We start from the raw sequence: 22395 nt of genomic DNA, 5'->3' as shown, positions 1-22395 counted from the left end.
GCCTTGTCCGTGTGGAGTTTCTCTCTGTGTCTGTGTAGGTTTCCTCCCACTCTCCAAAGATGCGCAGGTTAGGTGGATTGGCCATGATAAATTGCCCTTAGTGTCCAAAGGTGTTCAGGCTGGATGGGGTTACGGGGATGAAAAAATGAAATGAAATGAAATGAAAATCGCTTATTGTCACAAGTAGGCTTCAAATGAAGTTACTGTGAAAAGCCCCTAGTCACCACCTTCCGGCGCCTGTTCGGGGAGGCTGGTACAGGAATTGAACCCGCGCTGCTGGCCTGCCTTGGTCTGCTTTAAAAGTCAGCGATTTAGCCCAGTGTGCTAAACCAGCCCCGGGGCGCGTGTAGGGCCTGGATGGGGTGCTCTTTCGGAGAGTGAGTGCAGACTTGATGGGCCGAATGGCCTCCTTCTGCCCGATAGGGATTCTAAGATCCATGGCATAGACATGTAAGGCTGCCGTGATCTTCAAGGCCACAGGCAGTGGATCTTGCCCTCCACCACGTGGCGCCAGGTTGGCAAGAATGTCGCACGGGAGCCGCAGTGTGTCCCTGGTGAGGCGGAGTCTCCTGTGGCACATATTGCCCGAGAGCCCCACGAAGGACACCTGGGTCATGGAACATAGACCATAAAATATACAGTGCATAAGGAGGCCATTCGGCCCATCGGGTCTGCACCGACCCACTTAAGCCCTCACTTCCACCCTATCCCCGTAACCCAATAACCCCTCCTAACCCTTTTGGTCACTAAGGGCAATTTTTCACGGCCAATTCACCTAACCTGCACATCTTTCGGGACTTGTGGGAGGAAACCGGAGCACCCGGAGGAAACCCACGTAGACACGGGGAGAACGTGCAGACTCCGCACAGACAGTGACGCAGCGGGGAATCGAACCTAGGACCCTGGCGCCGTGAAGCCACAGTGCTATCCACTTGTGCTACCGTGCTGCCCAGACGGTCCTGTAAAAACCCTCTGTCTACCTCTTTGCCTGCGAACCCCCTGGTCGGTTTGTGCTGCGTCCGGCCCTTGTGACTGCCCTGCGGTTCCCTGGCCTCCTGCCGCTGGTTTCTCCCTGGGTGTGGCTGTTGGTTCCTGCTGGAGTCTGTGCTCCTCCATTGTAATGAGCAGAATTGCCAACTCCACTGACTCCATTCCGATATCTCTCAGAAAGCTGCGAGGGATGAGAGTCCGGGAAACAGCCAATCCCACATCTTGCGTCTAGCGCCCCCCCCCAACCAGATGTCTGGCACCCTTGCCACTTAATCGCTAGGCCTCCCCTGCTCTATGGAATTGCCTCTTCAGAGGCTTGTGGCCTCCCATCTTCTTGTCCCCTCCCTTAATACAAGTATCACTGGGGGTTCTGACAAGCTGGTTCAATCGTCACCCATCCCTCATGGTCACAATCAACTGGACGCTTGTGTAGACCTTAAGGACTAATGGATGCTCCATGGCAGGTGCTGGGGTCGACAATTATGCTTCCCGCTCGATCCCCTGCACCTGGGAGGCTTTCAAGTGGCAGTTGAAAGGAATTCAGAACCGGCATGTTCCTGTGAGGAAGAAGGATAAATACGGCACTTTTCGGGAACCTTGGATAACGAGAGATATTGTAGGCCTCGTCAAAAAGAAAAAGGAGGCATTTGTCAGGGCTAAAAGGCTGGGAACAGACGAAGCCTGCGTGGAATATAAGGAAAGTAGGAAGGAACTTAAGCAAGGAGTCAGGAGGGCTAGAAGGGGTCACGAAAAGTCATTGGCAAATAGGGTTAAGGAAAATCCCAAGGCTTTTTACACGTACATAAAAAGCAAGAGGGTAGCCAGGGAAAGGGTTGGCCCACTGAAGGATAGGCAAGGGAATCTATGTGTGGAGCCAGAGGAAATGGGCGAGGTACTAAATGAATACTTTGCATCAGTATTCACCAAAGAGAAGGTATTGGTAGATGTTGAGTCTGGAGAAGGGGGTGTAGATAGTCTGGGTCACATTGTGATCCAAAAAGACGAGGTGTTGGGTGTCTTAAAAAATATTAAGGTAGATAAGTCTCCAGGGCCTGATGGGATCTACCCCAGAATACTGAAGGAGGCTGGAGAGGAAATTGCTGGGGCCTTGACAGAAATCTTTGGATCCTCGCTGTCTTCAGGGGATGTCCCAGAGGACTGGAGAATAGCCAATGTTGTTCCTCTGTTTAAGAAGGGTAGCAAGGATAATCCCGGGAACTACAGGCCGGTGAGCCTTACTTCAGTGGTAGGGAAATTACTGGAGAGAATTCTTCGAGACAGGATCTACTCCCATTTGGAAGCAAATGGACGTATTAGTGAGAGGCAGCACAGTTTTGTGAAGGGGAGGTCGTGTCTCACTAACTTGATAGAGTTTTTCGAGGAGGTCACTAAGATGATTGATGCAGGTAGGGCAATGGATGTTGTCTATATGGACTTCAGTAAGGCCTTTGACAAGGTCCCTCATGGTAGACTAGTACAAAAGGTGAAGTCACACGGGATCAGGGATGAGCTGGCAAGGTGGATACAAAACTGGCTAGGCCATAGAAGGCAGAGAGTAGCAATGGAAGGATGCTGTTCTCATTGGAGGGCTGTGACCAGTGGTGTTCCACAGGGATCAGTGCTGGGACCTTTGCTCTTTGTAGTATATATAAATGATTTGGAGGAAAATGTAACTGGTCTGATTAGTAAGTTTGCAGACGACACAAAGGTTGGTGGAATTGCGGATAGCGATGAGGACTGTCGGAGGATACAGCAGGATTTAGATTGTTTGGAGACTTGGGCGGAGAGATGGCAGATGGAGTTTAATCCGGACAAATGTGAGGTAATGCATTTTGGAAGGTCTAATGCAGATAGGGAATATATGGTGAATGGTAGAACCCTCAAGAGTATTGAAAGTCAAAGAGATCTAGGAGTACAGGTCCACAGGTCATTGAAAGGGGCAACACAGGTGGAGAAGGTAGTCAAGAAGGCATACGGCATGCTTGCCTTCATTGGCCGGGGCATTGAGTATAAGAATTGGCAAGTCATGTTGCAGCTGTATAGAACCTTAGTTAGGCCACACTTGGAGTATAGTGTTCAATTCTGGTCGCCACACTACCAGAAGGATGTGGAGGCTTTAGAGAGGGTGCAGAAGAGATTTACCAGAATGTTGCCTGGTATGGAGGGCATTAGCTATGAGGAGCGGTTGAATAAACTCGGTTTGTTCTCACTGGAACGAAGGAGGTTGAGGGGAGACCTGATAGAGGTCTACAAAATTATGAGGGGCATAGACAGAGTGGATAGTCAGAGGCTTTTCCCCAGGGTAGAGGGGTCAATTACTAGGGGGCATAGGTTTAAGGTGAGAGGGGCAATGTTTAGAGTAGATGTACGAGGCAAGTTTTTTACGAAGAGGGTAGTGGGTGCCTGGAACTCACTACCGGAGGAGGTGGTGGAAGCAGGGACGGTAGTGACATTTAAGGGGCATCTTGACAAATACATGAATAGGATGGGAATAGAAGGATACGGACCCAGGGAGTGTAGAAGATTGTAGTTTAGTCGGGCAGCATGGTTGGCACGGGCTTGGAGGGCCGAAGGGCCTGTTCCTGTGCTGTACATTTCTTTGTTCTTTGTTGTTGTTCTGACCTTTTATCCTTGAAACCTGAGTTTTCACCAGCTGACATTGTTCATGGTTATTCATGATGGCCAATTAGTTTGACGAGCATGAGTGGCAGGAATATGAGAGGGCACCGTTACTCTCTGAAGCAGGGATAAGCAAGGCTACGAGGCACCGTTCTTACTCAGGCTGCATCATCCGGAGACCTCACTGCTGTCAGGCCTTTACACTTCAGACTCCTGGACAACCGCTCGATGAATTTTAAATAGTTGCCCCCCCCATCCCCGGCTGGGTCCCATCCCACCAGCCCCTTAGGCCGGCCTCCCTCAGTCGCATCACATCTCCTACTCCCCCCTGCCCCCCCCCCCACCCCCCCACCCACCCACCCACCCTCATGAGCCCCGCACCCACAGACATCCCATACCCCCATGCCGCTAACAGCTGAGTAACTCAGCACTCATTTTCATTTCCTGACAATGCGGCCTGCAGGCTTCAGGACAACTAACTCCAAACGTGAACCCCACCCCGGGTAAGCCCCCAAATACCTTTGAACCAACTCCCACCCCCCCCCACTGGAGCTGGCCAGCGGGATCTGTCCCCTTGTACGCCCTGGTACAAGGTGGAGAGGGGCTGGGGGTGGGGTCTCAGCACCTTCCTCCCTCTCAGAGGTCATGGCACCAGGTTCCCGATTTTAAAAACCGGTAGTGATTCGCGCCCGCGTGTCTTCAGGATATTAAAATGGACTCAAATTAATTCCAATCCGGTTCTTGGCCATCCCGGGTGTGAACCTGATCACTTGATCGGGGAGGGCCTGTGAACATTGCAATCGGAAATCTCACTGGCACAAATCTCGTCTTTGGTCTCTCGTGATATTTTGCGGCCGTTATGGGGTTAGTGGCTGTGGCTAATGGGCCTGCAGAATTGGGCCTATAGAGGCATAGATTTCCAACCCTTCGGCTCCTGCGAGGTTCTCCGCTTCCAAACACGATCTGGGCGGGATGGGAGAGTCCGACCCTCCGTCTCGGAAGATAGCCTCAGGCGCAAAGCCTTTAGTCCAATTGGTCACCATTCTGTGCTTCAATGCACAAAACGCCTGGGCCATCGGTATTCACGGAGGCTTAAATATATAAGTCATACATCTATGCACGTAAACCTCGATAATACATTTCCATAAACACCACTTGTTTCCAAACTTCTGACTTTGTTTTTAATGCAACCACGGTGATTAAATAATCACCTTTTAAATGTCCCCGATTCTTATCGTACATTAAACATTTCAAAGCAGCAAATTCATATACGAGTGAATGTTATTCGCAGAATGAAAAATTCCCAGGCTTTGCCATAATGACCAGAATATTATCTTGGCCCACCAATGAAATTTTAACTTTCACAACCCAACAGGTTAGTTAACCTTGGTACTTCTCCCGATATAGTTCAAACCAACACTTCTTAACTAATCACGGAACATAGTCGCACATGGTTTAAACAACAAAAGATAAATCATGTCATTTTTTTTTTCTCCTTATCTTTTTTCAGGCACTTTACAAATTGACTGTAATAACACTAAGGACTGAGTTAACTCCCACAGTTACACAAAGCCCTTCAACCTTCTTACACCAGAAGGGTTAGAGGGCAATGCTTTCCACAGCTTGCATTTCAACTTTGAAAAGCTTAATTTCCTTAAAATTGAGATAAGCACATAAGTATGATTGCCCACCTAAGAAGCTCTGTGTAACTGGTCATGGGTTCTGCAAGGCCTTGCGTAACGGAGGAAACCAGTCCTAGACATGTATCTCTGATCACACACTCGGCCGGTGTTTCTGGGGAGGTGGGATTGGTCCTTGGGATCTAGACCCCTGGTATTCCTTTCTCGGGCTCCTTTTCCCATCTGCGAAGAAAGGTGTCCCTTCAGTCAGGAGGTTCATCCAATGGGTATCTCCTGAGCAAGGGTCTCCCAGGCATTGACATCTATGTTGCGTTTCCTGAAGAAAGCCATCAGTGTGTCTTTATAGCACTTCCTTTGCCCTCCTTTTGTCCGTGAGCCTTCCTTCAGCTGGAAAAAGAGGATTTGCTTTGGGGAAATCTGGCATCCCATGGCTGGCCCAGCGGAGTTGGATTTGGATCATCATGGCCTCGATGTGGGTGCTCTTGGCTCGTCCAAGGGCGCTGATGTTAGTTTGTCTGTCCTCCCAGCTGATGTGGCGAATCCATCTCAGACAGCGTTGATTGTACCCCTCCAGGGCCTTGACATGGTGTCCGTAGCTGGTCCAAGGTTCCGAGCCATCTAGAAGAGTTTGGAGGACGTTCTTGTACACGAGGATCTTGGCGTCAGCACAGATGTCACAGGCTTAAAAGATCCTCATTCTTGGGTGTCCATAGTTGGCGCTCGTGGATTGGATAAGATGTTGGATCTCTGTATCGATGACAGCCTCAGATGAGAGGTGGCTCCCTAGGTAGGGAACTGTTTCAAGTTTGGGAGGGTTTCTTCATTGATCTTGATGAAAGGAGAGACAGGATCTTGCTTGGAGGGGTGGGGGTGGGGGGGGGGGGCAGCACAGTCAGTTGTCCATCCATCCTGTAGTCAATGTCCACTCCACTGGGAAGCTTGTTCTTGACAAGGTGAAGGATGGTGAAGATGGAGGGTGGGGGTGACGACACTCCATTCTTGACCCCGCTGTTTTCTGATTCATTCCTCTCGGTGACAATTGTCGATGACATCTTGTCGTGGAGGAGTCGGGTGATGTTGATGAATTTCTCTGAACAGCCAGCCTTTGACAGGGTCTTCCACAGCACTTCCCGATTGACTTGACTCAAAAGCCTTGGTCAGATCAATGAAGACCGCGTAGAGGGGTCGATGTTGCTCCTGGCATTTCTCTTGAAGTTGCCAGGCAGTGAAATTCATGTCCATTGTTCCACGGTTTGGTCACACCGGCTTTCCAGAGGGATTTCTTCAGAGACTGGGAGAAGGTAACCCATGAGGTTTCAGGGCAATGATCTTCCCGGTGATGGAGAGTAGGGAGCTTCCTCGATAGTATCCCATGGTTCACCTTGTCTCTTCAGCATCCCTGAGGTTGGCAGGGAGTTCTTCTCTGCCCCGGATTTTCAAGAACAGCTGATGGAGATGATGGGTGACCCCCTTCTCCTCTTGGAAAATCTCCGCTGGAATCCCATCCACTCCTGCAGCTTTTCCATATTTCATGTGTTTATGGTGGCTTCGACTTCATCCATGCTGGGAGTCCAAACCATCTTTGATGGGGAGTTGGGGGATTTCCCCAAACGCATCCTCATCATTGATTGTATCACACTTGAGGAGTTCTTTGATGTTCTCTCCATCAAAGGCTAATATTTTCTCTGACTTTCAAAAGGGTCCAATCCTTATTCCACATCAGTTTGTGCCTAGGGTATTGGGTCCAATCCTTAGTGGCACTGAAGCAACCCCGGGTATCATGCTTGTCGGTGAGGTGTTGCAGCTCCTATAACTTTCTCAGCCCATCATTGGTTCCTGATTTCCCGAGTATTATACATACCCACTTCGAACACGTTGTACCTTGCCGACAACAAAACCTACTGTTGCTCTTATTAGCCTTAGTTTTGTTAGCTCTAATTCTGTCACCTTTGCTCACGAGTCGCCAGGTATCTTTCAGATACCGCCACGTGGTTCAAGCTCAAGTAATGATTAATAATGCAGCACACCGCTTAGTAAAAGTTAAATCAACGATCATTTATTATATACAGCAATAAATACTTATACAATAATCCTACTTCTAGACTATTACCTACCACTAAAGGCCAATACTTAACTTTGGTGATGGCCCACCAGGTCAGGGAAACGAATGGCTTATCGAATTGGGTCTGGCCTGCGGGATTCAAAAAGGCTGGTACGGGTCGATAGTCTGGAACACCTATCTGGTAGCGATCGCTGGAGTAAGACTTACTTGTTCTTTCGTCGAAGGGTTGCGAGTAGGAGAAGAAGGGTCGATCTGAACTTGGCCCCTATCTTTATAGTTCCCAGGGGCTTCCCGCCTCTCGGGGCGGACCTTGACCCTGGTCCCAAGTGATTGGACTTGGTCCCAATCACTGGGTTCGATATGCTCCAATAATGGGGCGATTCCTTGATCGGGGGGTGGTCGTCCACCTTTCTTTGTCTCGGCCACTGCTGGCGCCGAGAGGTCTGGATCGGCTTTCAATTGCTAATTTGTAGCAATTGTTCCCGGGGATGGCCGATTAAAATGCAGATGGCTGGGTTGATGTGCTGCTAATGGTTGCAGGTATCGGTCTGGGCCGACTTCCCCAGAGCCGAATACACTGCTCTGTCTGCAGCTGTCCGTTTGAGTCCTGTTGGTTGATTTTCCCATCAGCCTTTTCAGTTCGCCATTTTACATCGGGGTTTGGCCAAATTAATCGAGAATCAGCCATTTTAGGTGGCTACACTACTAATACCTACACCAAGAACAAACCACAAATGTAAAAGGACGACAAAGATTTTTAAATTATTTTACTAACGTGGGCAGAACAGTAAGACTCATCTTCGTACATGAATTGCAAGGAAAGAGAGTCATTAATGTTCAGAATTGGAAGTTTCTCTCTTGCCTTTGGTATATTATTAACCAGATGCTTTCTCAGCTTCATTATCTATCTCAGCCTTTTCTTCCTTTTTGCATCTCATTAAGACCACCCTGGATAAATTCATTTATCTTTTACATAGCTTTCTGTCCTCTGTTCTGAGCCAGCCAGCCACTCGAGCAGAGGTTGACATCGCCCTGCTTCAATTATTCTTTCTCCTTATTTTATATGATCAATCTTCTGATCCTCGGTCTTATGAACACACCATCTCTTTGAGCATTCTGGAAGGCTCCATAGACCGTAAGGAAAGAATCTTCTCCACCTTGGACTTTGAGACATCATCTGTTGCTAGATAATCACAGCTTCTGCTTGCAGGGGCATGTGCTTGCATTGGTGAAGCTTCCCACTAACAGCTCCTTAATCCCCCTGATCAGGTAACTTTGTCTGATTTCCCCCTCTGGTTGTTGTGATGTCATCAGATACCTTTTTCAAAAATTTAGAGTACCCAATTATTTTTTTCCCAATGAAGGGGCAATTTTGCGTGGCCAATCCACCTAGCCTGCACATCTTTGGGTTGTGAGGGTGAGACCCACGCAAACACGGGGAGAATGTGCAAACCAAATGGACAGTGACCCGGGGTCGGGATCGAACCCGGGTCCTCAGCGTGGCTGCGGTGCTAACCACTGCGCCACCGTGCCACCCCATCATGAGATACCATACGACAGGTTGTTGCGTTCAGTAAAACATCTTCAATTACTGGCATGTCTTGCACTGACTCTCTGCACCTCCTTCCTGACGTGAATGCTGGCCAGAATTACGACACCGAGATCCTTTGTTGCGAGGCCAAAACAGTCTCCGTCTTAGTCGGCACGGTAGCACAGTGGTTAGCACTGTTGCTTCACGGCACCAGGGTCCCAGGTTCGATTCCCGGCTTGGGACACTGTCTGTGCGGAGTCTGCACGTTCTTCCCGTGTCTGCGTGGGTTTCCTCCGGATGCTCCGGTTTCCTCCCACAAGTCCCGAAAGACGTGCTGTTAGATGAATTGGACATTCTGAATTCTCCCCCTGTGTACCCGAACAGGCGCCGGAGTGTGGAGACGAGGGGATTTTCACAGTAACTTCATTGCAGTGTTAATGTAAGCCTACTTGTGACAATAATAAAGATCATTATTATAGTCTTGCCCTGCCGTGGTCGCCAAATTGTACATTTTAGACCAGTTTCGGGGATGAGACAAAAAAAGAAAGTGAATTTAGTTCAATTCAGCAGAATTTATTAAACCTAAAACTTAACAAACCAGGCAGTAGTTTGCAGCTCACTGCAAGCGTTTTTCATTCTGGTCAGCAGCGCACCCGAGGGCTTGTCATGTGGTCTTAGAACATAGAACATAGAACATATAGAACATAGAACGATACAGCGCAGTACAGGCCCTTCGGCCCACCATGTTGCACCGAAACAAAAGCCATCTAACCTACACTATGCCATTATCATCCATATGTTTATCCAATAAACTTTTAAATGCCCTCAATGTTGGCGAGTTCACTACTGTAGCAGGTAGGGCATTCCACGGCCTCACTACTCTTTGCGTAAAGAACCTACCTCTGACCTCTGTCCTATATCTATTACCCCTCAGTTTAAAGTTATGTCCCCTCGTGCCAGCCATATCCATCCGCGGGAGAAGGCTCTCACTGTCCACCCTATCCAACCCCCTGATCCTTTTGTATGCCTCTATTAAGTCTCCTCTTAACCTTCTTCTCTCCAACGAAAACAACCTCAAGTCCATCAGCCTTTCCTCATAAGATTTTCCCTCCATACCAGGCAACATCCTGGTAAATCTCCTCTGCACCCGCTCCAAAGCCTCCACGTCCTTCCTATAATGCGGTGACCAGAACTGTACGCAATACTCCAAATGCGGCCGTACCAGAGTTCTGTAGTCTTGTTTGTAGTTCTGCGTTGCTGCGAGACTGTCCTTTTGTGATGGTCTTGTTCTCTGCTGTGACGAGGGTTTATGGCTCACTTTTATACAGTGTCCAGCACCTGGGCCTCGGTGTGATTTAATTTGTATTTAATGTGATCAAATTAGTCCTGGCCTTTCCCAGGGATGATGTAATATTTTACTTGCCACATGACTTCCTGGTTCCCCAGCGTCGCATTTAGGGGTTACCCTAATGATGTGCTGGGGAATCCCTCCAGGACGATCCCACGTAAGAGGTTACTTGGCAATTACCCTCAAATGCTAACTTCCTCCCAAAACTGCACTGGGCTAAGAACCATCCAACATCATAAATTGCTAACTTTAGATGGTTCTGCCAGTTTTACCCTGATGATTACTCCGACTCCACTAGTTAAAAAGACCCATCCTTGCACAGGACACCTTCCCATCCCCCGCCACACACCTGGACTGACCCTCCCCCTCCCAGTCCAACCCGACGGTCCACTTCTCCCGTGAGGTTCTTTTATGCCTCTCCTTGACAGAAGCTAAAGCCGTACAAATGGGTCAAGACTTTCCTCTCTCCGCCCCCAGTTGCTCGACCCCAATGCAGCTGGGGGCGTGCTTCGCTGCTGCGGTGTCACCCAGCCTGAGGAAGGTTTGGCGAGATGGGGGGGGGCTTTGGAATAACAATGTGGGTAAATCTGTCGCGAGTGGAAATCCGCCTGAGATTGCCACTCTAAGAAAGTTATGGGCAATCGATGAAATTAATTTAGTCGGAGCTATCCGAGGGTTGTGACTCGAGCAAGGATCCACTTAGCTTCTTATTTACTCCTGATCTTAATTGCATTCGGAAGGTTTGTAATCATGTTTTAGCATTTGTAACCTCACACCGGGTCCTAGATTTGTTATACAGACATGAGCAGTTTAATGTGCGTGCAACTAATCATCTTAAGGACACTCTTCTGTCTCATGGTTGGGACTGAACTATTTTGTGTGAAACCAATTAGACTAAATCAAACAAACTGAGCCGACAACGTAAAAGGGGCCGCCCCTTAAAGGGACGCTGCCTTAAAAACAAATCACAAATTAAACTTCCACCATCAAACTAATATGTGATTATAAGGCATCCCCCCCTCCCATCCCTGTGGTGCCCAATGGACACGGAAGGGACACCCGGCCGCGGATGTAGCTGCGGTAAAGGGTCGGACCACCCCCTCGGTTACCCACCTTGAGGACACTTTGTGGTCTCAGTATTTGCAAAAATGGAATGTCAACATGATTACTCACGACGAGAATTCATAGAATCATAGAATCATAGAATTTACAGTGCCGAAGGAGGCCATTCGGCCCATCGAGTCTGCACCGGCTCTTGGAAAGAGCACCCCACCCAAGGTCCACACATCCACCCTATCCCCATAACCCAGTAACCCCACCCAACACTAAGGGCAATTTTGGACACTAAGGGCAATTTATCACGGCCAATCCACCTAACCTGCACATCTTTGGACTGTGAGAGGAAACCGGAGCACCCGGAGGAAACCCACGCACACACGGGGAGGATGTGCAGACTCCGCACAGACAGTGACCCAAGCCGGAATCGAACCTGGGACCCTGGAGCTGTGAAGCATTTGTGCTATCCACAATGCTACCGTGCTGCCCTTGAACACAATGTCTTTGAATATTAAAACATTTAGCACAATTGAATGCCAAACATAATTCCCTTGCAATGCTGTTGTGTATCGCCTTTCGCAAACACATCTTTTTCATAAACTCAATGTCCCAAATACCTCGTCGTCAATGAAAGACTGGCAGTGTCGTCACTGTTTTAATTTAGAAAACGTGGCGCCACATTTGCACACAGTGTGATAATGACCAGATATTTTATTTTTGTGATGTTGATTTTGGGAGTTGAATATTGGCCAGGACAAGAGTGATCATTCTCCTGCTCTTCAAAGCAACGGCATGGGGGTTTTCACACCCAGCTGAGTGGGCTGCAGGGTCCTCGATTCGTCATCCCATTCAAAAAGAGAGCACCTGTCACCGTGCACCATTCACTCGGTGCGGGCACTGAAGTGTCAGCCCAAGTTTATGTGCGCGAGAGTCTGGAATGGGACTTGAACGATCAACCCCTCTGACGCAGCGAGAGTGCTACTCACTGAGTCATACTTGCTGATAGACAGCCAAGAAAGAATCAGAGGATAGTTGCAACACAGCAAACAACATATTGAGAAATCAAGCTTGTGGTGTGTATTATAAATGTGAGGAGGGGATATTTAAAGTTGCTTCTAACCTTTCAAGGCAGCAAGTGAAGGACCGTAGTGGAGGGAGTTCATGGAGAGTGCTGTCTGGCTGATTTTGGTATTTGGACTCCAAGAATGTTGGTGTAATTATCTCGGCAAGAAGGCGAATGAATTGTGAAATGTAGGGATGTGTGTTTTTATTAATGATATTGAGTTTCTGTTGGGAAAGGAATCACAGTAGTACTCACTCCAGGAGGTTTACTAGAATGATACCAGGAACGTGTGGGGTGTCCTAAGAGGAATGGGTGTGGAGAGATTGGGTTTGTAGCTGCTGGAGTTTGAGTAAGAGGCAACTTGATTTAAACCTTGAAAATCCCGGGGGGGGGGGGTAGCAGACTCGAAGGGCCGAGGGGCCCTTCTCCTCCTCATTCGCATTGTCCCCCTGGAACGTAATGAGGCTTCGGAGAGGATAGGACCAGTGTTCTGAACAAAAAGTACCATGTTATTGAATGTGTTGCTCTGGACTGCTGGAGGCCATAGTACTGCTTAAATTACATCATGGTGCTGCTTTTCAAGCGTGCGTAACCTGTTGCTATGTGGCTCAGCAGCCAGATCCAGGCTGCGATTCTTATCACCGCTAGCAATACACTACCATCCTCCAGATGGTTCATTTAAAGACCGCGAGTTCTGAAGTCAATGATTAATTTGCAATCGTGTAGTGGATCTTGGTTTATAAGTAATGGGCGAAACCTTGCCAACTTTTTTCAGTGTCGGTTCCAGTGAGAAAACGGGAGATAATCCCGCCATTGGCACGGGCGGGAAAACTCACCGTGTACCCAGCCTCTTCAACAACATTTATTTTCTGCCACGTGAATCATGCCACGCTCGTGATGACTTGCCTCAGATACGCTCATCCCGCTACAACCCGTTCACTGTAATCAGCGGGGCGCTCCTTTTAAACGCCCCCCCAATACTCGTTCCAGGTCCAATCGGGATGTCTTCTAGGAAGACAGCACCACGTTTTGTAGAGGGAGCCCGTGACCGATCCCTCGATGGGGCTGAGGAGAGTCTCCACCCGCGATCGGGAGACGTCCATCCAGCAGAGTGACCAACCCTGCCCAGGAGGCTGCGGCCACGCGTGGTTGTGAGTGCCAGCTCACTCCACAAGAGGACAGGGCCGCAGTGTCGTAAGAAGATGAATGAACCTCTTCGTGCAACCAGGGTAAGTCTGCCTCTTCCTGTCTCCCTCAGTACCCCTGACCACAGCCCTCACACCTCCATTTCACTCCCATCCATCTCACGGGGTTAGGGCGCCTGTCACCCCACCCTCCACCAGCGTAGATCCTCCCACCTGGGTGGGATTAAGGAGTAGGCAGGCTTCTGGGTCACTCACTGGTGAGCACCTCACACCCCATCCACACCAGGTAGAGGCAGGGACGTCACAGGGATAGGGTACTCCAGAAAAGATGCTGGAGCCCAGGATGGGGCAGCATGGTAGCACAGTGGTTAGCACAGTTGCTTCACAGCTCCAGGGTCCCAGGTTCGATTCCTGGCTGGGTCACTGTCTGTGCGGAGTCTGCACGTTCTCCCCGTGTCTGCGTGGGTTTCCTCCGGGTGCTCCGGTTTCCTCCCACAGTCCAAAGATGCGCGGGTTAGGTGGATTGGCCATGATAAATTGCCCTTAGTGTCCAAAAAGGTTAAGTGGGGGTTACTGGGTTACGGAGATAGGGTAGATAAGTGGGCTTGAGTAGGGTGCTCTTTGTAAGGGCCAGTGCAGACTCGATGGGTTGAATGGCCTCCTTCTGCACTGTCGATTCTATGACTCTGCTGCCCCATGGCCGATGACGTACCCCTGGGTCCGGTCACATCTGGATCTGCAAAGGCAGAGTCGCGAGCATCAGGAAGAGATGTCAGCCTCCCTCCCTGGACTTCAAGGCCGACTGAAGGAGTCCCATAGCCTTCAGTCCAAGGAGATGGTGCCATTAAACCGACGCAATGAGGCCAACACTGCGAGGCTGCCGTTCGCGATGGAGACTTTGGTGGAGAACGTGCACTTCATAGCAGAGGATGGCCGCTCCCGACCTCCATGGCTGAGGGCATGAGCTCCGCGGTGCAGGCCTTCAGCCTCGCGATGCAGGCCTTTAGCCTCGCGGTGCAGGCCTTCAGCCCCGGGGTGCAAGCCTTCAGCCCCACGGTGCAGGCCTTCAGCCTCGCGGTGCAGGCCTTCAGCCTCGCGGTGCAGGCCTTCAGCTCCGCGGTGCAGGCCTTCAGCCCCGGGGTGCAGGCCTTCAGCTCCGCGGTGCAGGCCTTCCGGCTCGCGGTGCAGGTTTTCAGCTCCGCGGTGCAGGCCTTCAGCACTGATGTCTCATTCCAGCTGCCTCTCTAGCGCATAGAGGAGCCCTGAGGCCCCTAGAGGGAAATGGTTTGGCAGGAGCGAAGCTTGGGGCCTTTCCAGCCAGGAGACCCTGGGGGTGTCCAGGCCACCTGACACCTTCCTCCCTGTGAGTGGCACACCTCCAGCCGCACACAATGAGAAGGGCAACACTGCCACACTCATACTGCTTGAAAGCAGGCCAGGACCTCTTCCAGGGGACGCCCATCAAGGTCATTGTCAACAGGACGTGGAAGTCAGCTTGGTACCTCAACCTCAGCTGTGGATCCAGGGGCTACACCTAGACGTAGCGGGAGGGTGAGGAAGAGTAAGAAACGAGAGGCGCCGAGTCGGCATGGGTGAACCTAGTCCCTATTGGTGGACAGACCATATTGTAAGAAGTGTCTAGCATCAAAAATCACTTTGATCGCCCCATAAAGAGACTCTCCCAAAGCAAAGGGACACCGTCAGGAATCCATTAATTTTAATGAGACACTCTCGAGGTTGGATCAGGCGGCACAGTTTGTCCCGAACCCGAATGCCCGCATTGTTCCGAACAGATATCCATGATCCACCCTGTCGAACGCCTTCTCCTGGTCCAGAGACAGGAGGGCACTTGACAGATCAGCCCTCTGGGAATGATGATGGATCAGGTCGAATATTATCAAAAATGGTCTGGCCCAGGACCATGTAGGACTGATCGGGGTGTATCATGTGGTCTAACGAGCGCCAAAACGGGAAGACATTACCGTGGCGAAGATTTTGTAGTCCGTGCTGAGGAGGGAGACCTGGTGCCAGTTTTTTAACAAGGAAAGATCCCCCTTCTTGAGCAGCAGGGTTACGGAGGCCCAGTCGCGATACCTTCCCCCGGGACCCCCGCGTAGACACTCCCAAGGACGTCCTGAAGAACTCCACGGTCAGCCCGTCCAGCCCTGGGATCTTGCCCCTGGAGAGGCTGTTGAGGGCGCCGGTCAGCTGCCCCAGGCTAATGAGGACGTAAAACTCTCTGGCGTCCTCTGTGCCGACCTGCGGTAGGCCCTCCCACAAGCACTCTGCGAGCATCCTCGCTGGATGGATCCTGAGAGAAAAGAGTAGTGTAGAATCTCCGGGCATGGGCCCTGATGCCCTCCGGATCTGAGACGAGGGATCCACCGTCGAGCAGCACCGTAAGGAGCAGCTGATGGACCCGGTGCCTATTTTCCAAAGAGTAGAAGAAGGGCGAGCCGCGGTCCAGCTCCTTAAGGAACCAGATCTGTTGCCTCACGTTCGCGCCGCGGGACCTGAGTTGCAGACTCCTCATCTTGCTCTTCTCTTTGTGCATCTCACGGAAGGTCCGGGTCACCTTTGGGCTGACCGAGACGCAACTCCAGGTCGAGCACCTTCTTGACTCCAGCTCCTCGACCCTGGATTTCCGCCTCTTTGTTGACCCCCCCCTCGCAGACCCCTGACAGAAGACACAGAACGTGAGTCTTGCCCACATCTCGGCAGACCCTCAAGGAGGGGAAGCCTCCGCCTTTTCCTTCTCCAGCCAGCGCAGACCCGACGAAATGAGTCCAGGAACCGTTGATCCTCCAGCAAAAGGTTGCTAAAGTGCCAGTACCCGGACCCTGCCCGAGGGCAAGATGGAGCGAGGTCCGCCCACACCAGACGGTGTGCCGAGCGCGGCACCTCCTGCATGGACGCTGATGGACACCCATGCCTTCGAAAGATAAAGGTGGTCGGTTCTGGCCGCTCCGATTCCAGGTCTCACGGAAGTGAACGCATTGGAAATGCTGTCCGGCATCCACCAACTGGAGGGACAGGTAAGTTCCGGACCCTGCGCTGTGCTTTCGCACTGCCGTTAATGTTGAGGTTGGCTCTGGTCACCTTCATGTCACAAGTACTGTGCTCCAATCACCATCAGCACTTCAGTGCTTGGAGGGAGGAGTGGCGGGTGTCCCTTTCCACTCCTTCAGGAGCCCAGTGACGAAGCCATTCAGCTGGCGCTGCACATTCCGGTCCTCTTGCGCCCTCGGCACAGGCAGACCGGACCAACAGAGCCAGCCCCAGCCAACGGTCGAGAACCAGCTGGACTCTTGAGTTCCTCGGGGGAGACGAGGAGCGAATGCATGGGGTCCACAAGGGAGTCCACAGCCTCACTGCAGATCGGCTCAAGCTCGTCCACCGAGCAGCCTTCCTCCTCCTCCGTGCAGTCACCGTCCAAGGCCGAATCCCCAAAGGTGGGCGGCACGGACCCGCCAGCCAGCCCCGACTCCGCGCCAATCCCACCCCCAGGATCGATGACCGAGGAGTCATCCTTGGGCTCCAATCAGGCCTCCAGGACAGCGGGAGGCACAGACCCAGGAAGGAGGTGCCCAGCGCTGAAGCCTGGGTTGGCGAGGGAGAGGGGCGGGGGGGGGTTTCCTCCGGGTGTTCCTGTTTCCCCCACAGCCCAAAGGTGTGCAGGCGAGGTGGAGTTATGGGGTTACAGAGGAAGTGGACCTGTGTGGGGGATGCTCTTTTTCAGCGGGTCAGTACAGACACATTGGCCTCTGCTGCACTGTAGGAATTCTGCGATCCTACTTAAAACCAAATATTCTCTAACGAGCAATTTAAAACGTATACTTCTGAAATATTACAGACTAGAGGTGAATTAGGACGGTAATTGTATAATTTTCCAGTCCTGATATGGCTGAACTATTCCAGAAGGAAAGGCACTCTGATCAGCTACTTTTTAATTTATGGAAACAACCCTGATAACTATTTAGAATCATAGCGCTGGGGGAGCTAATTCTGCCCTCGGAGCCCATGCCAGCTCGTTACAGGAGCAGTTTAGCTCACTTACACTGCCACTCTTTCCCCCAATGCTAAGACTGTCATGAGAATGTCGCTTTAAGAAATGTTTAGCTGCTCATATTACTGCAGTGATGGGTGGAGTGTGGGTGGAGCTGGGCTGTCAGTCAGCTTTTTACTTTCGTTTTAGGCTGTTTGCTGCAGGGTGGGTTTTAGTTTCGTTTTCAGAGCTGGATAGCTGCAGTCACAGCCAGAAGGTGTATGAATCTCTCTCTGTAATCTAAAGACTGTAAATCGATCCTGGTGATTTAAAACTAATAACAACTAATGGGCAGCACGGTAGCACAGTGGTTAGCACTGTGGCTTCACAGCGCCAGGGTCCCAGGTTCGATTCCCCGCTGGGTCACTGTCTGTGCGGAGTCTGCACGCTCTCCCCGTGTCTGCGTGGGTTTCCTCCGGGTGCTCCGGTTTCCTCCCACAGTCCAAAGACGTGCAGGTTAGGTGGACTGGCTGTGATAAATTGCCCTTAGTGACCAAAAAAGTTTGGCGGGGTTATTGGGTTATGGGGATAGGGTGGAAGTGAGGGTTTAAGTGGGTCGGTGCAGACTCGATGGGCCGAATGGCCTCCTTCTGCACTGTAAATTCTGTATGTTCTGTAACAGTAGTGACTTTAACCTGATGTGCTTCTGGTAAAAGGTGTTTTAAGTCGTATGGAAGTTAAAAGGAAAGCTTAAAGGATTACTTAGTGTTGTATTCTTTGGGGGGTGTATTTGAATTAATGGTTGCTAAGGTGTTCACTGTATGTTTTAAAAAGGTTAACTTGAGTTCATAGAATAAACAGTGTTTTGCTTTAAAAAATACATGGTGTTCCATTTGTTTTTATGTTGCCATCACTATCTGTTCATATGTGTCAATTTAATGTCAATGAATAACTTCAAAAGTTTATACCATTGGATTATGACAAGACTGAGGATGATCCATTCACTTTAAATTACAGGTTTAAAAAAAAAACATATGTAGAATTTTGTTTCAGAGTGGCACTTTCTTTAAAATATTGGGCAGGTAAAATAACAAATGCCATTGCAGTTAGTCTAGCGCTGATGACGGTGGAGTGCAGCTTTAAAACCTTGAATCATAGAATCCCTGCCGTGCGGAAGGAGGTCACTTGCCCATCAAGTCTGCACCAACCCTCTGAAGGCCCAATTCTTTCCACCCTATCCCCGTAATCCCACCGAGGGGCAATTTAAAGCGGCCAATCCACCTAACCTGCACGTCTTTGGACTGTGGGAGGAAACCGGAGCACCCGGAGGAAACCCACGCAGACACGGGGAGAACGTGCAGACTCCACACAGACAGTCACCCGAGGCCGGAATCGAACCCGGTTCCCTGGAGCTGTGAGTCAGCTGTGCTAACCACTCTGCGAGTGGGTTTTGTTACGGGCTATAAATTTCACACTTGCCTTTCACATCCCAGAGTGCATCGCAGCCTGTAAATTACCTCCTGATGCATGTAGCCGAACACTATTTCCAGTTCGCACACAGTGGTGGCAAAGAAACTCATTCGCGGAGAGCCACTTCTAGACTTGTATCGATTTAGGAAAGGTTGAGGGTGCTAGGCCTTTTCTCATTAGAGCGGAGAAGGATGAGGGGCGACTTGATAGAGGTTTATAAGATGATCAGGGGAATAGATAGAGTAGACAGTCAGAGACTTTTTCCCCAGGTGGAACACACCATTACAAGGGGACATAAATTTAAGGTGAAAGGTGGAAGATATAGGAGGGATATCAGAGGTAGGTTCTTTACCCAGAGAGTAGTGGGGGCATGGAATGCACTGCCTGTGGAAGTAGTTGAGTCGGAAACATTAGTGACCTTCAAGCAGCTGTTGGATAGGTACATGGATTACGGGAAAATTATATAGTGTAGATTTATTTGTTCTTAAGGGCAGCACGGTAGCATTGTGGATAGCACAATTGCTTCACAGATCCATGGTCCCAGGTTCGATTTCGGCTTGGGTCATTGTCTGTGCGGAGTCTGCACGTCCTCCCCGTGTCTGCGTGGGTTTCCTCCGGGTGCTCCGGTTTCCTCCCACAGTCCAAAGATGTGCGGGTTAGGTGAATTGGCCAATGATAAATTGCCCTTAATGTCCAAATTGCCCTTGGTGTTGGGTGGAGGTGTTGAGTTTGGGTAGGGTGCTCTTTCCAAGAGCTGGTGCAGACTCAGGGGGCCGAATGGCCTCCTTCTGCACTGTAGATTCAATGATAATCTATGATTAATCTAGGACAAAGGTTCGGCACAACATCGTGGGCCGAAGGGCCTGTTCTGTGCTGTATTTTCTATGTTCTATGTTCCCCAGGCACTACAAGCCACTGCCTGTTTGACCCACATAGCTGCCTGTCCCTGGACAATCAACAGAGCCTGCTTGGTGCAGTTGGAAGCAATGCTCCACATGCAAATTTCTCCCTCGCTGCGCACCGCAAAAAATAACATCAATGGCAAGTTAATCGATTTTTGTTTTGTGTTGGTCAAGAGAATCCTATCAGACACTGGAAGAACTCCCTGCTCAAATAGTGCCATGTAAAATAATACATGAGCTAACAGGGCCTTTCTTGGTTTAATACTTCATTGAAGGAGGGCTCTTCTGACAATGCTGCACCCTCTCAGTCCTGCACTGTTGTGTCACCCTGAAATATATGCCCCTCTCCTGCTATGAAGCTCCAACCCCTGAGCTTCTGGCTGCCTTGGGTAATGACTGCAGAAGACCTCCTGGTGGACCCTTGAGCCGATCCTCTCGGGGCAAACTTTATCTGCTCCAGTTTAATGAACCCCGCCATATCATTTACCCAGGCCTCCAGTCCGGGGGGTTTCGCCTCCTTCCACATGAGTAGGATCCTGCGCCAGGCTACTAGGGACGCAAAGGCCACAACGTCGGCCTCTTTCGCCTCCTGCACTCCCGGCTCTTCCGCAACTCCAAATAGAGCTAACCCCCAGCCTGGTTTGACCCGGGCCTTTACCACCTGCGAAATCACTCCCGTCACTCCCTTCCAATACCCTTCCAGTGCCGGGCACGCCCAAAACATATGTGCGTGGTTTGCCGGGCTCCCGCCACACCTCCCACATTTGTCCTCCACTCCAAAGAACCTGCTCAATCTTGCTCCCGTTATGTGTGCTCTATGTAGCACCTTAAATTGAATCAGGCTAAGCCTGGCGCATGAGGAAGAGGAATTTACCCTGCTTAGGGCATCAGCCCACATACCCTCCTCTATCTCCTCCCCTAGTTCTTCTTCCCACTTTCCTTTTAGTTCGCCCACCGACTCCTCCCCCTCTTCCCTCATCTCTCGGTAAATCTCTGACACCTTGCCCTCTCCGACCCACACCCCTGAAAGCACCCTGTCCTGTATCCCCTGTGTCTGGAGCAACGGAAATTCCCTCACCTGTTGTCTAGTAAATGCCCTCACCTGCATATATCTCAAGAAATTTCCCCGGGGCAACTTATACTTTTCCTCCAATGCTCCCAAGCTCGCAAAAGTCCCATCTATAAATAAATCTCCCACCCTCCTAATTCCCAACTGGTACCAGCTCTGAAATCCTCCATCCATTCTTCCTGGGGCGAACCTATGGTTGTTCCTGATTGGGGACCCCACCAGGGCTCCCCGCACCCCTCTCTGTCGCCTCCACTGTCCCCAGATATTCAGTGTTGCCGCCACCACCGGGTTCGTGGTAAACTTTTTAGGTGAGATCGGTAGCGGCGCCGTCACCAGCGCCTCTAAACTCGTCCCTTTACAGGACTTTCTCTCCAGTCTTTTCCACGCCGCTCCCTCACCCTCCATCATCCATTTACGTATCATTGCCACATTGGCGGCCCAATAGTAATCGCCCAAGTTCGGTAGTGCCAATCCTCCTCTGTCCCTACTACGCTGAAGGAACCCTCTCCTTACTCTCGGAACTTTCCCTGCCCACACGAAGCTCGTGATGCTCCTGTCTATTTTATTAAAATAGGTCTTGGTGATTAGTATAGGGAGACATTGAAATACAAATAAGAACCTCGGGAGGACCATCATCTTAATTGCTTGCACCCTGCCCGCCAGCGATAGAGGCTGCATGTCCCACCTCTTGAAGTCCTCCTCCATTTGTTCTACCAACCGTGTCAGATTAAGTCTGTGCAAGGTTCCCCAGCTCCTAGCGATCTGAATCCCCAGGTATCGGAAGTTTCTTTCCACTTTCCTTAGAGGCAAGCCTTCTATCTCTCTACTCTGGTCCCCTGGATGTACCACAAATAATTCACTCTTCCCCATGTTTAGCCTATACCCCGAGAAATCCCCAAACCCCCTCAAAATTCGCATAACCTCTATCATCCCCCCCCGCTGGGTCCGACACGTATAACAATAGGTCATCCTCGTATAACAAGACTCAGTGTTCTTCTCCCCTCTAATCACCCCTCTCCATTTCCTGGAGTCTCTCAACGCCATGGCCAGAGGTTCAATTGCCAACGCGAACAACAATGGAGACAGCGGGCATCCCTGTCTTGTTCCCCTATATAGTCGGAAATACCCCGATCTATGTCGACCTGTAACTACGCTTGCCGTTGGAGCCCCATAAAGAAGTCTAACCCAGCTACTAAACCCGTTCCCAAACCCAAACCTCCTTAACACTTTCCATTAATACTCCCACTCCACCCTATCAAATGCCTTCTCTGCGTCCATTGCCGCCACTATCTCTGCCTCCCCCTCCACTGGGGGCATCATTATCACCCCTAATAGTCGTCGCACGTTAACATTCAGTTGTCTCCCTTTTACAAACCCTGTCTGGTCTTCGTGCACCACCCCCGGGACACAGTCCTCTATCCTCGATGCCAGTACCTTTGCCAACAATTTGGCGTCCACGTTCAATAATGAAATGGGTCTATAGGACGCGCACTGCAACGGATCTTTATCCCTCTT

General features: G+C 50.5%; 1 protein-coding gene across 3 annotated transcripts in view; it reads left to right on the top strand.

Annotated features, from left to right (window-relative positions):
- The window catches only part of ydjc (YdjC chitooligosaccharide deacetylase homolog), a 118392-nt gene that overhangs the window by 21881 nt on the left and 74116 nt on the right, over positions 1–22395 (top strand). The window contains exon 1 of one of the 3 annotated variants that reach the window (XM_072474964.1): positions 12396–12497. The exons of the other annotated variants lie outside the window; for them this stretch is intronic. The gene's annotated coding sequence lies outside the window, so the exon portion shown is untranslated. Of the gene's footprint in view, positions 1–12395; positions 12498–22395 lie in introns of those variants that run through there. 3 annotated transcript variants of the gene reach the window in all.

This window comes from Scyliorhinus torazame, chromosome 1 (assembly GCF_047496885.1).
Source record: "Scyliorhinus torazame isolate Kashiwa2021f chromosome 1, sScyTor2.1, whole genome shotgun sequence".
NCBI classification, from domain to species: domain Eukaryota; kingdom Metazoa; phylum Chordata; class Chondrichthyes; order Carcharhiniformes; family Scyliorhinidae; genus Scyliorhinus; species Scyliorhinus torazame.
The sequence above is the reverse complement of the archived record's forward strand: the minus strand, read 5'-3'. Positions and strand labels throughout refer to the sequence as shown.